Source organism: Cygnus olor, chromosome 4, assembly GCF_009769625.2.
Source record: "Cygnus olor isolate bCygOlo1 chromosome 4, bCygOlo1.pri.v2, whole genome shotgun sequence".
In the NCBI taxonomy this organism is placed as follows: Eukaryota; Metazoa; Chordata; class Aves; order Anseriformes; family Anatidae; genus Cygnus; species Cygnus olor.
The window spans coordinates 22,769,962-22,788,468 of NC_049172.1; the positions used below are offsets into that span (position 1 = coordinate 22,769,962).

At 35.9% G+C, this 18,507-nt stretch overlaps 1 long non-coding RNA gene across 1 annotated transcript; it reads left to right on the top strand.

The window, feature by feature from the left end:
• Positions 1-219: 219 nt before the first annotated feature.
• Positions 220-5,350, top strand: LOC121069781. Its single transcript, XR_005819616.1, has 3 exons — positions 220-570; positions 4,378-4,488; positions 5,125-5,350. It is a non-coding gene; the product is annotated as an uncharacterized LOC121069781 (long non-coding RNA).
• Positions 5,351-18,507: the final 13,157 nt, after the last annotated feature.

Genomic DNA, 18,507 nt, shown 5'->3' on the forward strand with positions numbered 1-18,507 from the left:
AAACACTTTCATCCTGGTGCATTTTATGACCAAGCACTTTAGTTGTCTGTGTTAATACTTTCTTTGAAACAGGTATTTCAAGGTGGGTTTGTTAAACTGTAATTAGATAACTAACACAAACAGGAGAAGTTAAACTGGATTTGAAGGGAATGTATTAATTTTCTTAAAAGATTAGGCACATTTCTCTTGAAGTAATTAAGGCCTTCCTCCAGGCCTGCCCCACGCCCTGCAGGCCCAGGACCCCATTTCAGCCCAGCCAGGGCCCTGGTTCCCTGCCCCAGCAGTGCCACAGGCCAGCCTGCCCCTGGTCCCATCCCCGGGCTCTTTGATTCCCCACACTGACCTCAGACACGGCTTATTCCCCTCTCCTGGCCGACGCTTGCTGTCCCCACTGCTGTCACCCCAGTGTCCTGCCCTCCTGCCTCTGCCTGTGGGACTGTGCCTGTGGGTGAGGTGACAGCCCGGCTGCCTCGCGTGGCCTGCCGCAGGGAGCAGCCCTGCGCCTGCTGCCCCTCATGTCTTGCTGAGCTGCTCTGCCTGGACAGTCCCAAATCCTTGGTGTTTTCTGAGGTAGGGAAAAAAAAAAAAAAAAAAAAAAAAGCTTTTAATTTTCATTGCAGCATTGAATTCTTAAATCTTACCAATAAGTGTGTGCTTGTGGGAGCCATTAGCAAAGGGAACTAACTAGTTCTTAACCTGCATACTCAAGAAATTAACCTCACTCTATTGCTAATAAATACATTTGTGAATCTCATAATTAGACTATGCTGTTTTTTATGGACTTGATTGTGCTGTAGGATGAATGCTGGGAGTCCACTGAGAAAAAGGTGCAGGAGGCAGCCAGCACAGTATAGCAAAACTCTCATAAGGAATCAAATTTTAATTAGACTGTTTGAATTATAGCAATGTGTGACAACAAAACGTGGTGTCTAGCCCAGTGATCTGTGGGCTAGTGCTGTGAAGATACTATTAGAGGAGATTACAGGGATGCATTTCCAACAGCTTGAGTGAACAATGGTGCTAGGCTGGCAGCCAGGCCTGCTCGTCCTACCTCCCACAGGACCGCTTTTGCAAATAAATACAATCAAGGCTCATTGGGCAAGCAAGAGAGAACCAAGGGCATTTTATGGGTAAGGAGTGAGTTGTTTTAGAAAAAAATGAACTCCCTCAGGGCATCTTTCTGATGGGAAGTATCCTGGAAGCTGCTGTACTTGTGTAGGGCTAACATTCACTGACACTGCCTCAAATCTGGCTTTCCCTCTGGTTCAGGCACAGGAATATCTAATTCTGGGATTTTGGTTTGGTGTATTATGACTGTTATAAACATTGAATTCAGTTTTAAAGAGATATATCTTTGTGGTTCTGAGCTTTACAAACAATATAGTCTTAACATTCAGTCTTAAAGCTTGCGTTTTTCATGGATTGAAGTTCAAGTTTTGAGGCAACTAGGGATGTTGCCTTGGCTATTTTGTACTTTTGTACTTTGAGGAAAGGATGCTCATGATATTTGGCAAATGGTTCCCATGTGTCTTTAGATATGTCATTGATTTCCCTGTGCATCATTCTTGTACCTATAGAATGAATAGACTTTCATCTCTCTGGTGTCTGAAGGATATGTTTATTTTTTAGCTCTAATAATCAGTGAAAGGATTCAGATGTGTAAATTAATCAGAAAATCAGCAACCAGAGTCCAGAAATCCTTGCAAAGAATTGGTATTAAAATGGATTCTGAGTAGTGATCGTTTTGAATGAGTTGAACTTGTAGATGATAAAGTATTATTCACTGGTAATAGCATAGGGGACACCAACTTCGTTGTTTATAAGTTCCTATTTTAAACTTCATTAGTTTACTCCATCTAAAGCTGTCTTCCTCTAGTGTGTATATAAAGTACAGACCTATTTTTTTCACATAGAAATCAATAAAATCCTGGAAAACTGGCCAGATTCTGCCTCATATACAGCTAATGTTGGGAATCTACCCTACACATAGAAGCAAACTTTAACCAGAACTGGGAAATATCCTGCACATTCTGGATAATTGGAATGGCCTGTGACATCCGGATTTTAAAATAAGGGTTCAGGTTATAACATAAAATTGATCTGGGACTTCTGATTATATGAGAGCTATTGACTTGTATTGCTTTCCATTCTAAGCCAGTTATATATTCTTTTCCATAGAAAAAGGCATAAAATATACCTTAAATAAATGCCTACATTACTTTATAATCTTACTTATGATGATCTAAATCATTAATCAAAATTAAAGTTGTACAGTGCAGTTTATGCTTTAAAATATGCACATTCTTTACCATTAAGAGGGAAAATACCATGCCTTTTCTCCCTCTTTTAAAATGTTCTGCTATTTTATAGTCATTGATGGGGTGTACCATCAAAGGAGTAAAAACCAAATCTATACATAAAGTTACTGAATTTTACAGAAATTATGTAATTCATTAGATTCTGCCTAATTTAAAGTTTCTAAGTGTTATTTCAAGAGGCTGTTCAGCCAAATGGAATACTGATTCATACATAGTTATAAGAATTTGAAATAACTTGCCCGTCTTTGAAAAACAAAGTGAATTGCTCAAAAAGCTGATTTACAAAAAGCTAAGCATTTCATGAACATTTATAGACATAGTGAACACCTCAAATGTTGGTTTCCTTACTTTTTTCTTTAAAAAATATCAGTGTATGAGAAAGAACAGCATAATAGAATTAGTTTATTATATTTATGCAGTTCTGTGGCATCTCTTCATGAAAAAACATTTTCTAAAGCACATAAAAATTTAAATCTACATTGTTTTGTCATGTTAAAGGGACATCAGAGTAAAATAAGACATAGAGTTTTGTAGAACAGATGTTATTTGTGGATTGCAGTAATCTGGGGAAATGAATGCAGTACAAGTTGATATCAATAAAAAAAAAGCTTTATCATTCTGAGAAAATCTTTGCAATTGTATATAGGTATGTGTATTCAAATACAGGATGGGGTAAACACAGTTGTACAGAATCTAACACCTGTATCATGATCAGAAACATATTTGTGAGTAGATCTAACAAAATCGGAGTTGTCTAAACCATGATTTAATAAATAATCAAAACAGGAAAATTGCTCCATATACGAAAAGTATCCTTGTCCTTGTTTGAAGGTAGACTTCTCTGTGTCCAGGGAACTTTGTTGTTTTGCATAACCACAGCTGTTATATGTGCCCAGCTCAAACCTAAACCTCAGTAGGTTCCTGACACAGAGATATCTAGACACAGAAAACATACTTGTAGGAAATAGATTTTGTGCCATCTTGCATGACATAATCTTGTGGAATTGGGGTGCTGATAACTAACTATACACCCTCATCCCCTAGATTGGGCATTTACCTTAAAACCAATATGATATGGAAAGGGAGAGCATGTTAGAGACAGGAGTAGTCAGAAGAAAATTTGTGTTTTTATCAGTTTAAATTTGTGTAATTTAAATTATCGGTGTTAGTTGCAACTCAACTAGTAAGGGTTTTTTGATTTGACTGCAAAGTCTTTAATTAGACCAACAGTAATTTCCTGCTTTGCATATGCAGTGTATTGCTTTTGTAAATTGTGTATAGCATGTCAGTTTTTCAAGCAACCTATTGTAACTTGGGTGCGAAAAATTGGTGACACTACCATAGTTTCTCAGAAAGCAAAACAAACAAACAAAAATCAAGCAAGCAAACAAACCAAATATGGGAGCATTCCATTCATCCCATTCTGTCGTGGAGCAAACTGTGGCTGGAAAACAGAGCCTCAGAAGAACATGCATTTAGTCTATGGGCTGCAGTTTGGGAGGAAAAAGTCTGATCTCTGCTTCCAGGTTTTATTTTATATATTTGATTTTCCTAATATTAAGTGAGATACTACTTCACAAGGCTGTTGCATCCTGTTCCAGAGTTCTGTTTCTCTAAAATTTAAATGTTTGCACCAACCATTTTAATAAATATTTTACTGCACTAGGCATGTTTGGAAATCATCCACAGAGTTTACTTGTTATCTACAGCTTATGAGAAAAGTACTTATTTGGAGCTCTTAGTCCATTTCTTTTAATTTACTTTACTCTCTCTTAGCCACACATGTCCTTAACCATCTCTAATGCATCAATAACTGCCAGTAAAAACATGGTATTTTTTGTTTAAAAAGCATTAGAAACTTCTTCAAGTGGCAGTAGACTAAGCACAGCCATCTATTAAAGTTTCACAGTTCAGGTTCCCTTCTGCATTTGAGGTCTATACCAACATTTATGATTGAAATGAAGAGCAAAATGATGTTCTTTAAAAGATATAAATTCAAATTAGGGCATTATATTGACACGTATTTTTTCTCTGAATAACCAATATTTTTATACTGCAGGCATAATTTACCAACTAGATTGAACAAACGAAGGCAATATTCTGAATAACATCATTCTCACAGTTAAACGTCAGTTTCAAAGCAGGGCATTTGAAGACATAAAAGCAAAAGGTAATGACATTATCCTTGAATCTTCATGACTTTCCTAAAGGTGAATGTATTAAATAAGAACTGCTGAAGTGTTTTTGGCACTGTTTTATGCATCCCATCTGCTAGTCATAATATTACATCAGCTAATTAATGCATGTTACCTTGTGTGTAAAACAACATGCACTCTATTGATTGTGGAGTCAAGACTAAAGTGGTTCTCACTGAGATGTTTGGATTTTTTTTTTTTTGTCAAAAAGTTAGGGTTTTTCCCCATGAAAAAATCTGTTTTCATTAAAATCTTTAACATTTAAAAAACCATATGTTTCTTGGAAACTCCTGCAAATAGCATTAATATCAAAGTCTTCCTCATTTTGCTCTTTCTAGAATGCTTTTTCTTAAAAATTAAATATATGCTACTTTTTCTTTATTTTTCTGTGTGGTGCATTTGATCTAGCTGATGGTGTGCTGCCACTGTCATGTCATAGCAAAAATTGTCAAAAACTGCATTCTGACTTGACAGTAGCAATGATGCACAACTAATTAAATCTAATAAAGGCTGTCATTTTTATTTTTTAAATCATGAAGGGCAGCTGCTACTTAGTACTGGAAAAAAAAAAAACTCTTCAAGACAATAGTGTGTATTCTTTGTATTTGCAGTGAAACAGTTGAATCATTTCTAAGTTCCCCTAATTATCTTGGAATTTGTTTGAGGTGAATATCACATGTCCCTTGCTGCAATTAAGAAAAGTCTATTTGATTCCTGAAGCAACAAGGTTGTTCATCACTGATGTAAAATTGTAGTTATATCAGGTGTGTTGCTTAGATAAAGTATGGTTCTCTTTTGCAGAAAGAAATAGAAATATGAGAAAAAGCAGGTGAAAGATGATGCTATTTCTCTTATACCTTGCTTTCCCGGATTAACTGTTGACTTCAAATGTACTTCTGATTTTTTTAAAACAGTCAGTTCTCAAGACAAGAAAAACTGTGTGAATGTAGCTTTGGCAAGCCATTTACTTCACCCTTCTTATATGGATCTAGTATATAAAACTTTGATTCCTCCATTGTTTATAGGAAACTGCTGTTTACATATGTATGGAGTCAATGTCTATCTTTAATAGTTGGAACTATAAAATATCCCAACATGTCATTCCCACAGATAGCTCTGTGCATAGAAAATACAATGTAATTACATCTGATATTATTGCTATTCTCCTCACAGTTATATTACTGTTTTTAGTTATTTAATATCAAACAATTTTTTTTGATGTTTGGTAGAACCAAATTTTACATTTCTCCTTCTACTTTGAAGGCTATTAGTATTTCCTATTAGTGCCAGTGTATCTTAGTATTACCACTTGTATACAAAAATGTAAGCATGTGTAACCTACAAGACCAGAGTTATTCTCTGTAAAACCATATGAGTTTTCTGTCTTTATTATAAGAAACATTGTGATGTGCAATTTTGTAGATAGGTAGTATTTTCTGTGAAACATGATCTACAACAATTTTTTTTAATTGTTTGTAAATCATGTTGACTAAGGGTATGTGAGGTATTAGCAGTCAACAGGAAAAGGGTGCTAGTAATGGAATGCTTCAGATACTAAAGATATTAAAGCCAAGATTTTATGAAACTCTAGATATTATGTGAAATAAGGATATTGGCCCATATTTATATCATCTTTATATGATGAACACGTTTATCACTTTGCAGAGTTGGTGAGAATGTGACTATGCTTGTGCAATGTTCAGCCATCTGTGTAGCATGGTTTTAAAGTCTCAGTCTGTCTCTGCCAGTGATTCTGTTTTCTAGATTAGCTTCCTCCATCATCTCTGCAATGTCGTTATCTGTTGCAAAAGACTTCTGGCTCACAAGAACAGGAAAAAAAAAAAAAGAACAGGAAAAAAAAACAGAACAGAAAAAAAAGAACAGGAAAAAAAAAAGATCACATCTGGAAATTGCTAGATGTATTTTAATGAATGTATAGGAAAAAAATAAATGTAAGTTTATGGACAAGCAGATCAGAGTAAAACTGGTAAAACGGAGTAAAACTGGTAAAAAATTAGATTGCTTTAGTGGTCTTCAAATATACTAAAAAAAGTTTTTGCTTGCTTTACTAGAAAAAATAATTAGTAATGATACTGGAGTTCTGTGTCTGATGACTTTCATATTGCTGAAGTGGAAAGGCAATTCCTTTCCAAAAAGGTCTTTGTTAACTGCCTCTCATGGTAGTCATAATAATTTATTTTGTGTTACTATTCAAGTGTTTACTGGTAAAATAGGTTTTGTAATAGACAGCAGAGTCCTCTTTGTAAATCTTAACAGAAGTAAATTCTTTTGGTACAGCAGCAACTACTAAATACACTTAGGCTGAAAACCAGCATATACACATTCAAGATCTCCAATTGTGTAGAATATTTGTGAGTGTATATGGAAGGAAGAGTTAGCCTTTAAGTCAGAGCCCTCTGTTAACCCTAAAGCCTCACAACTTCTGTCAGCTTCTCTGTGTGTGCTATCTCTAATTCCAAGTGTCATGACTGTACTGATAAGAAATAATTATTTGTATTCCTGAAGGAGTGAAAGTCTTCTATTTCAAAGCTGTGGTTCCTCAAGAAAAAAAGAAAAAACACGTTCATAGTAAATGTTCTTAAGTAATTGACACCAGTTTTGTTGTATATTTTCTAATGTTTGTAAATAAGATGAAATACTAACACTATGTTTTAATTAATTTACTACTGATAATATGACCATAGTTAACAAAAACTGAAATTAAAGTATATTAAAACATATTTTAATTAAGGAAAAGAGTAGCTTTCATTATTACCTGTTAATAGAATCATCAGAAAAAGTGAAAAAAAAATCTCATTAATTAGAGTTAACAGTGGAAGAAAACTTGAACTTGGTTATTAGTTCTTAGTTGAACCAATTATCTTCTGTAAGATGTAGTTCTTCCAGTGTAGTTCTTTGATCCATATGTAGCACCAGAGAGAAGTGCCTATGCACCAAAGAAAGCTATATCCTTGAGTATAGTGACCTGAGCAATTAGGAGCATTAAGGTTCTTTGATTTATGAAACTCTTCCAGAAGGTACCTAAATATGAATATATAACTCTTTGGTTTTCTAATGTTCTATCTGAAATTGGCTTGGATGCCAAACCTGCAAAGTATTTCTGCTACTGAGTATGTCTGGGAATTGCTGCATGCTATCAGCTACCACTGGCACCTGTGGGAAGCAAGAACATTCAGCAGGAGGTTTTCAGCACTCTGCCTGATTAGATGACAGAAAGGGAGATACTGGAATATTATCATTAATAATAATCATCCTGAAGATTCAAGAGTTTGTAAACTTCTAACAGCAGAAACTTGGCCAGTCTTGTCTTACCAAACAACCAATGCAATGTCAACGCTGCCTTTTTACTCAAAGTCCGGTACTTAAAGAATTCACCTGGGACTTGGAAAATGGTGGTTTAGATTCTTCTACTTCTGGCTTATAGCAAGGATCTGAAACCAAGTCTGTATGTGACTTGGACAGTAAATTCACTGAACAAGTCTCAAACCTTACATATTGTACCTGTACTTTCTTTAGATAGTAGTTTTGAATTGCTTCTACTCATATTTGCACTGGTGTAAAACCAAGGAAAATTGGAATTACAGAATGACACAGAATCATAGAATGGTTCGGGTTGGAAGGGACCCTAAGGATCATCTAATTCCAACCCCCCATGCCATGGGCAGGGACACCTTCCACTAGACCAGGGTGCTCAAATCCCTGTCCAACCTGGCCTTGAACACTTCCAGAGATCCACAGCTATTCTGGGCAACCTGTTCCAGTGCCTCACCACCCTCGTAGTAAATGAGAGAGGTTGGGGTTGGAAGGGACCTCTGAAAGGCATCTGGTCCAGCTCCCCTCAAACAGGGACAGCTAGAGCAGGTTGCACAGAACTATGTCTAGATGGCTTTTGAATATCTCCAAGGAGGAGGAGGGAGACGCCACCACCTCTCTGGGAAACCTGTGCTAGTGCTCAGTTACTGTCACAATAAAAAAAGCCTGTTTCCATATGTTTGGATGGAACCTCCTGTGCTTCAGGTTGTTCCCATTACCTCTTGTCCTGTTGCTGGGAACCACTGAAAAGAGCCCTTCTCCATCTTCTTTTTGACCTCACTTCAGGTATTTATATAATTAGTAAGATCTCCTTGAGCCTTCTCTTCTTCAGTCTGAACAGTCCCAGCTTTCTCAGCCTCTCCTGAGCTGAGAGATGCTCCAGTTCCTTAATCATATTTGTGGCCCTTCATTGGACTCTCTCAAGTATGTCCATGTCTCTCTTGTACTAGGGAACCCAGAACTAGACCAAGCACTCTAGGTGTGGCCTCACCAGTGCTAAGGAGAAGGGAAGGATCATGCTCCTTGACCTTCTGACAACACTCCTAATGTAGCCTAGGATACCATTTGAAGGGAATGAAGACATGGACTCCAAGATAGTCGAGAAATGGAGACCCTTTATTGTTTCAATGCCAGATAATTTGTCTTATTTTGTTTAGGGCTGAGGCTGTTCAGCAAGGTCACATAATTTGAGACTGCTGAAATACTTCAGCAATCCTTTGGTTCCAGTAGCTGTAAAACAGCCAAGTAAAAAGAAACTTCCCTACTAAAAAAAGTGTGTGTGGGGAAAGGGGGGAGAGAATTGTCACCAGAAAAGTGTCTTTTAAACACTATCTGCTACACACCACAAAAGTCTTTGTTATAAAATACGCATTTTCATACAAGAGACATCTTGCAAAACCATTTGATTGCCCCACGATGCTGAACGTTTGTGTGAGCTTCTCTTCTTTTCTAAATATTCTTCAGCCCAGGCGCTTTCAGTCTGAGTGGTTTTGTCTCTCATACATAGAACAGCTTGTCCATGATTATCACGAGGCCACTGTCCAGCAAGGTAGGGAGCAGCAAGTGTGTCCAACAAGGAAGTCCGGCGAATAATACTGGAAGGGCTTGATGAAGGTGGTCTTAACTTGTCAGCTCTGCAGCCCGGTGAGCCGAGACTCTTCCTCTCCGGTGAGCTCCTGCCTTGCTCCGGGGACTGCCGCTGGTGCTGGGCCCTGCCCGCCGCCGTGGCGCTGCCCTCCGGCAGCAGTGAGGAGCAAGGTGAGGGCCCGCAGCCCAGCAGTGTTCGTATCCCCACTTGATGCTGCCTCCCACATTCTCCCTGGCTTGTTCCCAAGTCTTTACATCGAACACAGCTGAGACCGTCAAGGGGACCCCTTGTTTTTTGCAAAAACTTCGATAGTAGCTTTATCTTAAATGGGTCATATTTTACACCCCTTTTTATTAATAATCACGTTAATAATTTTACTATTGCCTCTTCTTCTGCTGAGATATTGGCTCCCATTGTGAATGCCCAGCCGCTCACCTGTCCTTCAGGCGATGTCCCGGGACTGAAGCTGCAGTCTGGCTGCGAGCTTGATTCGTTCAGCTGGGTTCCCTCCGGACGCTCGTGCAGCGTTGCTCTACCCCTTATCACGTCGGGGTCACCATTTGAAGGGAATATAGACACGGACTCCAAGATAGTCGAGAAATGGAGACCCTTTATTGTTTCAATGCCAGATATTATATAGCTTCTGAGCCAGCTACACGCGCTGCACGCGGCTAGCGTGCGTAGTTACAGACTTCTGATTGGTGCATTCCTTTTGATCACTCATGGCCCTCTATAGGCCCGTCCGAGCCTAGCAACTTCTTCTTATTGGTTCCCACTTCCTCTTATTCTAGCCTGGTTACCACTCTATGCCTCTGAGTAACCTTCTTCTTAACCCTTAGTGCACCGCCGTATCAATCAGCTCCAGTTTATCACCAAGCAGGTCACCCATAAGCATTGGCCTTCTTAGTGGCAACCGTTTGTTGGACACTAAAAATGCCTTTACATTTTCAGTATGTATTAATTCCTGAAATGTGAAAGGTAGCTTCCAGATTTGATAAGATATTTATTTCAATTATAGAAATAAATGGCCAGTGAATTAAAAAAAATGTTACTTTTAAATAAAATCAGCTCAGAAGTAGCAAAGTCAAATATTACAAATAAATTCATGAAATAAATGATAATAAATATTTTAGCTTTTGAAAGACAGTCTTAATGGTTATTAGACAACTTTGTTCAACTTACAGCTCTTCAGTTCCAAGCCTACAAGCACAGGAAACACAACAGCAGAAAACTAAGTTTAATGGGATACTTTTAATTTTGATTTAGTATACACATCAGTATGCATTAAGGAACATACATGCAAGGGTTCCTAAACTTCAAAGTTCACAAATCTAAGTCTAATTTGCACTTTAGAGGAGGCACATGAAGAACTTCAGTCAATATAGTGGGGTTCATTGTGTTTCTGTGTTCAGTATTTGATAGCCTTTTCTAGTAATTCAGTCACATATCTCATTTGCATGAAGACTTTCTTTTAAATGTCAGAAATGAGATATGACAATAAGTATTCATTTTGATTAACGTGTTCAAGGTTTTTCTTGACCTTAAATGAAGACATTGCTTCAAAATGTAATCAGATCTTTAAACAGGGTGGATACTGAGGTGGGGAAATGCTATACAGATATCAGAGCACAATAAGTACAGACTCAGCCAAAACTTTGTTATTTTCCAACATGTTCCTTATAGATCTTGTGTTCATATTTTTCATTCAAATGAAAATAGAAGAGGTATTTTGATCCCCTTTTTATCTGTCTTTTAGAGAATTCATTGTATATCTTGTTTGGCTGGAGTTAAATGAAACAGTGACTTTGTTACAAAAACAAAGATGTGGAAAACTTTTATTTTGTTAAGAGTTTGGGCATAAAAGTGTAAGTACATGGTTAAGTGATATGCAATTTTGTATCTCAGTTTTTGAAATCAAATAAGCTTCATTGTTTTGGGGGCTGGTAAGATGGAAAGAGGCTCAAATATACCTTCAAGCAAAGTGTAAAATTTATTCTAGCATGTTACTGTATTAAGGTGGTTCTGATGGGCAGAGTACTGTAAAGATGTCACCTTTTCAAGGTCTGTCATTTCTTATGCATATGCATTCCACATTCCTGTCTGACCATATAACTTGACTTGTACATTACATACAGACCCCAAGCACTTGACGTGTGGTCATGGATTCCACAACTGTGTTCAGATGCTCAAGGTTTACATTTTCTCAAGCCAGCTTTGTCATGCCTAGCTCTCTGTTAGTTGTGTCGCAATGTCTGTATACTTTGATGATTATTCTGTATCATAAATCTAAACTGTAGTCCTGTTCCTCTAAGAATCGACACCACACCACATACAAAATTACACTGCTGAATCTATCAAATTTTTGAGAAAAAAACATAATGTGTGCCAAATATGTTGCTTGCTGTGAGTAATTTGGGTGTAGTTGTCTCATTTGAGTAACAGCAATGACTACCAGCACAAGTTCAAAAGCAGTTCAGAATCTATGCAAATCAAGTTACAAGTCTAAGTAGCTTAACTGAGGAAGAATAAAGAAAGCTGAGAGGTCAAAGTTCTGTTTAAACCTTCAAGTTTTTTGTAGTAGTTTTATAGCATTACATAAAAGTTCTTGGACAGTATTCTGTTCTCATAATTGATCAGAAGAATACCTGATTCCTACTGTTTGTTCACTGTGTAGATGTTCAAGCTCAACTATTTCTTACAGCAACAGTATTAAAATGTGTATTTTTTTTCATCATCATGTTCCAATGCATTTGGTGATGCTCTTGTGTTTATGGTATGCTATAACTATTTGAAAATCACTATAAAATAGAGTAAGTAAAATTTCCCATGCATTCTAAGAACATGGGGGAAGGGATGACAAAGGATTTTCCAGACTTATTGATTGGATTAATCATGAATGTTTTATTTGTTTGTTTTTCTGTTTGTTTGATGGACCTATATTTTATTGGTCAGTGCTTACTGCCTAAGGCATTGCTGTGAGACTGTAAATTCAATGCTCAGTTGCTGTCTAAATACCTAGTTTCCCTGAAATAAAGGAAGCTGAAAAATTAATTAATTAATAGTCAGGAATCAGACTGTGCATGGTGTTCGGGACTTATTAGAGACAACAGGATAAAGTCTGAGATCCCAACAGAAACATCAGTAGTTTCTTAATCAAAACAATAGGTATCATGTAATAACAGCTGTGTTTTGCAAAACGGTTTCATGATATGACATAACAAACAGACAGTAGAGGTAGTCCTCTAAACATCATTTACACTCATTCTTGATATAACATTGCCAAACTAACTAAAATTTCAATTTGTAATTGATATGTTTGAGACCAGGAGCAATAAATACTTGCTGCTTCCTTTAAATTCTGTATTATATATTTTTTTTTCTAGATTGTTTTCCATCAAGTTAAGCTCTTTAAGTAGCTTAATTAAGGAATTAAGCAGCTTGATTAAGGAATATTTGCAACTCTTGAAGACACATTATTTTGTGTTAAAAATTAAAATTGATATCATGCTAAAGGCATGTATTTTGTAGGCTGACTAGGACTAGCTTTTTAAATCTGACTCTGTGTCCACTGTGTTTGCATTTGGCTTGACAGAGGTTCAGTTTCTGTGATTCTCTACATATAACATTAAATGTTTCAATTTTTTTCTCATGTTACCACATCAGTGAGTCTTAAAATTCAGTTAAATCAGGAATAAATAACATATATATTTTTATAGAATTCTGTGATAAGCAATATAGCAAAAGGGGAGAATTTCACTATTCCCATTTCACAATGGTGGAAACCAGGGCAGAGGAAAATGAAATGAGTTATCCAAAGTCACACAGAGCTGGGAATAGAGAGCAAGTCCTCCTAGCCTTAGGCTGCTGCTATACACAGTGGTTAAGACACTGTTTTTAATTACTTCCTCAAGTTATGACTTGTATTTAAGGTACAACTATCAGCCTTTATTGTAACTTCTCTGTTACATTACATAATTCTTGGCATATTTTTCTCAATGACTTTTTTAAAGTTTAATTACATGAGATCTCTACCTCAATTCAGTGCAAGGTCCTGTTATTGCATCTTCTGTGAACTAGTCCAGTAGTCAGACTGCATTCAATAGGTATGTGGTATGCAGATGTGAACTGGAAGGAGCAACATTTTAGTTAAGTCCACTGGGATGTAGCCATGCAACTCCTATTAACATTAATGAGAATGAAGCAGCTAAATCTCAGTGCATTGTGCTGAAAATGCTCCCTGACGTGTTTGAAGGAATACCATTTTCATATCAAGTATTTACAAACATGCTGGTGCTGCTCCATAAAACCTAACATCCTAGAAAAGGATTCCCAGATCTTCCATACTCTATAGCAAAGATGATCTCTGGGAACTGTTGACTGAATAACTCCACAGGATACTGTACATCATTTTTATTGATAAGGAAGTTGTCATCTGTGTAGCCTTGGTATAAAGTTGAATGGGCATGAGTTACTTTAAAGCATTATGTTTTTGATTAACCATCAAATTGACAGCTAAAAATTGGTCCAATTCAGACTCTGAAATATATATATATATATATATATTTTTTTTTTTTTTCCTTCTAGCCTTTGCTGTAAGCTTGAAAGGCAGAGCCACCAGATTGCATGGATACTGACCAAGTTGCCATTTGTTCAAAAGATGTTGCAACATAAAAATTTAGTTAGTTCTGCTGAAGACAACAATAGCAGATTTACTGTTTCTTAGATCAGTAATGATTTGTGAGTAACTATTAGGTAGTGGAGAGAATTAGTCTAATTTAGATTATTCCACCTGACTGGGAGAAAGGATGTTGCAATTCATAATTGATTCTCCATTTCATACTTTTATTTCAGAGGAATAAATGCTTTTGCACAGTATGAACTACATACATACTGTACTACAACAAATAGTTAATAACTGTATTTACCATGCTTTCAATCTATGTTCCACAAGAGGCAATTCTGGGAAAGGAATATTTACACACTCATTACAGCACATTAAGTAAAATTGCATAATGCATATATTTCTAACCAATTACACATCAAATAAAAAATTCTGGAAAGTATACAAGACTAGAAAATGCCCCCCATCCCCCACTAAAAAGTAACTCTATGGGGTAGATAATTACTAAAACATCTACATTGTAGCTCAAGGCAAGGAATGTTTATGATTTTCTGTAGTTCTGCTGTCAATCTCTGCCTTCTGCTCTTGCACTTTAGAGTATTCAGAATATTATCTGCATAGTATATAGCCAATTCTTTCCCTGTTATTTGATTGGCCTATATCATTATCACGAAGTTTTAATATTGAAAATTAAAAGTAATTCAGAACAAATAATTTGATGAATTTCACCTTTCTCTCTTTGAGAGATTCATTTCTCAAATTTATTCATTATTCAGTAATTCCTTTAGCAAATAAGTCTTGGTGTGTTATTTTAATTGTGAATTATGAATATTACAATCAGTTTGTGCTCTATCTTCTGTGCAGTAACAAATGTCTTTGACTAACTTAAGCAATCCAGTTTAAATTTCCAACTGTGTTTGATTATAATAGGTGTTAGCAATGTATGCCAGGCAATCAAAATCCACATATCATGTGACTCATAGTAACTAACCAACCCAGCATGAAGGCAAACTACAAATTTGATAATCAGATGTTCAGTTTAAAATTTACTTTCAGCAAATACTCAAGCAATCAAGCCAAAAGTATACCTAGTGAATTCTGAACAATTGAGTGCTTTCAGAAAGTGATGATAAAAAGATTCACTGAAATTAAAGAACATATAGTCAAGGATACTTCCTTCAAATATTTTTGGGGTTTGAGTTTTTGACTGGCTTACCAATTTCATTTTTTTCCTGAAGAAATAAAGAATGTAGTGAAGCATTAGAAAATAATGAAAGAAATAACTGAACATCAGCATGTGTATCTCTGTTCCTGGAATGAGTAGGGGGACATTCATTCTTGTGTAAATATCCTATTTTTATCCTTTCAATGATCTTAAGTCATCCAAAGGATGAATTGAGATGACTTATACAACCTCTGTATTGAGATCCTTATTTTTTAACGTGACTGCATTTAATCAAAATGATTGAACATTGAATTTCTGGTAGATATTAGTATGTTGAAAGACACTGAAGGAATTGTAGGGAATTAAACTATTTGTAAGCTTGGTTTGTAAACTTGGTTCAGACTTGATGAATAGTTTCAAAAATTAACATACAGGCTTTCTTTCCAATTTCCAAGTGAAATAGTGTCTTCATGGATTAAAAATGCTACCTTCCTTTAGAAACATCACCTTTGTTAGAATATATATGCATTTCTGTTTAAGTTATAGCTAAGGACTCAATCCCAAAAGAAAAGAAAATGTAGCACTTGGCTGGAGCAATGTGGCTGTAGAAACAAATATGGCTGGTTTTAGGTGTTTTTCACTCTTGTTCTTTCTTAGGTGTTCTCTTGGTAGTAGATGTGATAAATGATTTCTTTTAAAATGTAACTAGAAAAAGAGCCTACCTTTTCTTAAATAGCATCCTGATTGCAGCTTTGAATGTACTGTCTATACTGCCGTGGGGATATCTTCTCCAGTGTGTCCCGCAGTCCTCGTAGTGAGTTTGGAGGACTGGAGGATTAGTAAATGTACACTGAGTTTTCTTCCTTGATTTCATGCCCAAATTTCTTTTCAAAGAAAAACTTTGATAAAGAAAAGATTTCCTTTCAAAATTCAAGAATTTTGATATGCAAAGACTCCATCTCTGGCTCAGGTAGATCTCAGGCTGCAAGCTGTTGAAGGATAGTACCCCAGGAAAGAACAAGCTTGTTCTGCTGATATGCATCTCACTAGTATCACTAGCCAGTATGAAAAAGAGGATTTTCAACTAAATGAGACTTTGATCTAAGTCATTATGGCTAGTATACTAAGTCCTGTTCCTGGGTTTCCTAAAGCAAACCGTAATATTGTTTTCAGAAGTACTGAAAAAATATTCTTCAACTTTAAAATCCACTTCATTTGTGTGTCAGATACAGAATACTTACACATATTACACTCAAAGATACTTGCACCAAACAATTTGATTAATATTGCAATATTTTAGTCCTTTGGAGTGTGGTATGTAATTGGTCTTATTGGCCATCATCAATAATCTATGAGACAACTGATTCCTCTTCTCTGGTACAGGTTCAACAAAACAAATACCTCGGAAGATGAGCTAGAGGAAAGATAGCTTTTGATGTGCTTATTTCCACACAATTCTATGACTTAACTATACTCCTTTTTTCTGAAGTACCTTTTCATCAGGTGATATTAGTCATAAAAAAAGACTATGAATTTTACATTCTCCTTCGGAACAAAGAATGTTCCCAAGAAAGGAAAGAGTTCTCCACTATGGTGGAAAGTAAAAAAAAAAAAAAAAAAAAAAAAAAGACTTAAACAGGTATCTGAATTTCTCACAACTGTGTAGGAAATACCATTTCCCAGCTTAAATCTGCAATAGTGCAAACTTTGGGGGAAAGACAGGTGTACATTTTGTAAATGGTAACGGATCTGTGCTGTCTTCCACTTATTTCTTTGGATTTGTTAGCTACTTTGACATTGCAGAACAAAGATGTTAGAGCCAAGCTTTCATCTAATTAGTGTCAGTGACAAAGCGAATCAATAAAAGCACAAATAAGCACCTGATTATTCTATTTTAATGGTCTGTTTATTGTTAGGTATCTGTGAATCAAGGACACATGATGCTATGTCAATTCAAGGTATAAACTGTTGTATAAAAACTGAGAATGTTTGTCTGATATTTCTAATTAGAGGAGTTTGTCTGATATTTCTAATTAGAGGAAACTGTTTTCACCAACTTCCACATTTCGATTATTTAATCATTTGCATAAGTTTATTTTACCAAAGTTTGACCAAAATATTCATTTTTCAGGATGAGCTTGATGAGAGAAAAGTTTTTTTTGTTTGTTTGTTTTTTTTGCCCATGCTAAATCCTTACAACAATTTTGATAATCATACTATAAATTTGAAATCTGATGTTAAGTTTTGTCAAATTATGGACTCAACTGGTTCTTAATAGTGTTTCTGGAGTCTACTGCTATGAAGCTGTAAAACTGAGGCTTCTCTGTAAAACTTCAAGCTGCGACTGAGTAAAAGCTCAAAAGATATGTTGAGTACAGGGAAGCAGTTTCTGATGTTCCCTGCACATGTCCTTGCAGATAGTGTTCACTTTATGGACTGAAAAAAGTAGAGCCCCTCTGAGGAAAATAGTATGTGGTTGTGTAAGTAAAGACTACTTTGTGATACATATGCACAAGAGGAAGAACGTAAAGGAAGATAAATAATGTGTCAGTAGCGCAGTTCAAAAGGAGATTGAAGTGTGACTCATGTTTTTAAAATCAACAATATTTGCAAAAACTGAATGCTGCTCTGAGTTGTGAATAGATCTCAGTGTATCATAAAAAGTTCACCCAAGAACAATAAGGCCATTCCAGAAAAGCTAGATGAATCATGTGGTAATCGCTCAAAGGAGATAAAGGATATTTCTGTTACTAACAAAAAATATATCTGAGGACTTTTTTCCAAAATCATATCTCATTAGAAGAAACTGATAAATTAAATTAAAAATGTCTTTTTTTTTTTTTCCTTCTTGTCATTTACATTATTGAAAAAAAGTAGAGGAGTATTTCTAAGGGCAGGTGTGAAAGAGGTCTGTAAAATCATGAACTTCACAGAGAGCAAATAGAGAACAATTATTTCCTATTTTTCAGACTATTGGAACTAGGGCAGTAAGTAATATAACCAGGTAGCTGGTTTAGAACAGAATAAACACCTTTTCATATAGTACATAATTGAATTGCAGACTCAGTGGAATTACAAAATGCAAGTCCACTTGCTTAATAAAAAGTCTTTGCAGTAGACTTCATATAGATGTTAGAGGAGTTCTAGCTTTGGGACTTCTGTAACGTATAGGAATGACAGTTTTCAAAAACCTTCAATGTATGAAATATACAAAAGTTAGTGGTCCAAGCAAATACAGTTTTCTCTTGTACAGGAGGACATGACCTTCATAACTCACTTAACAGTAT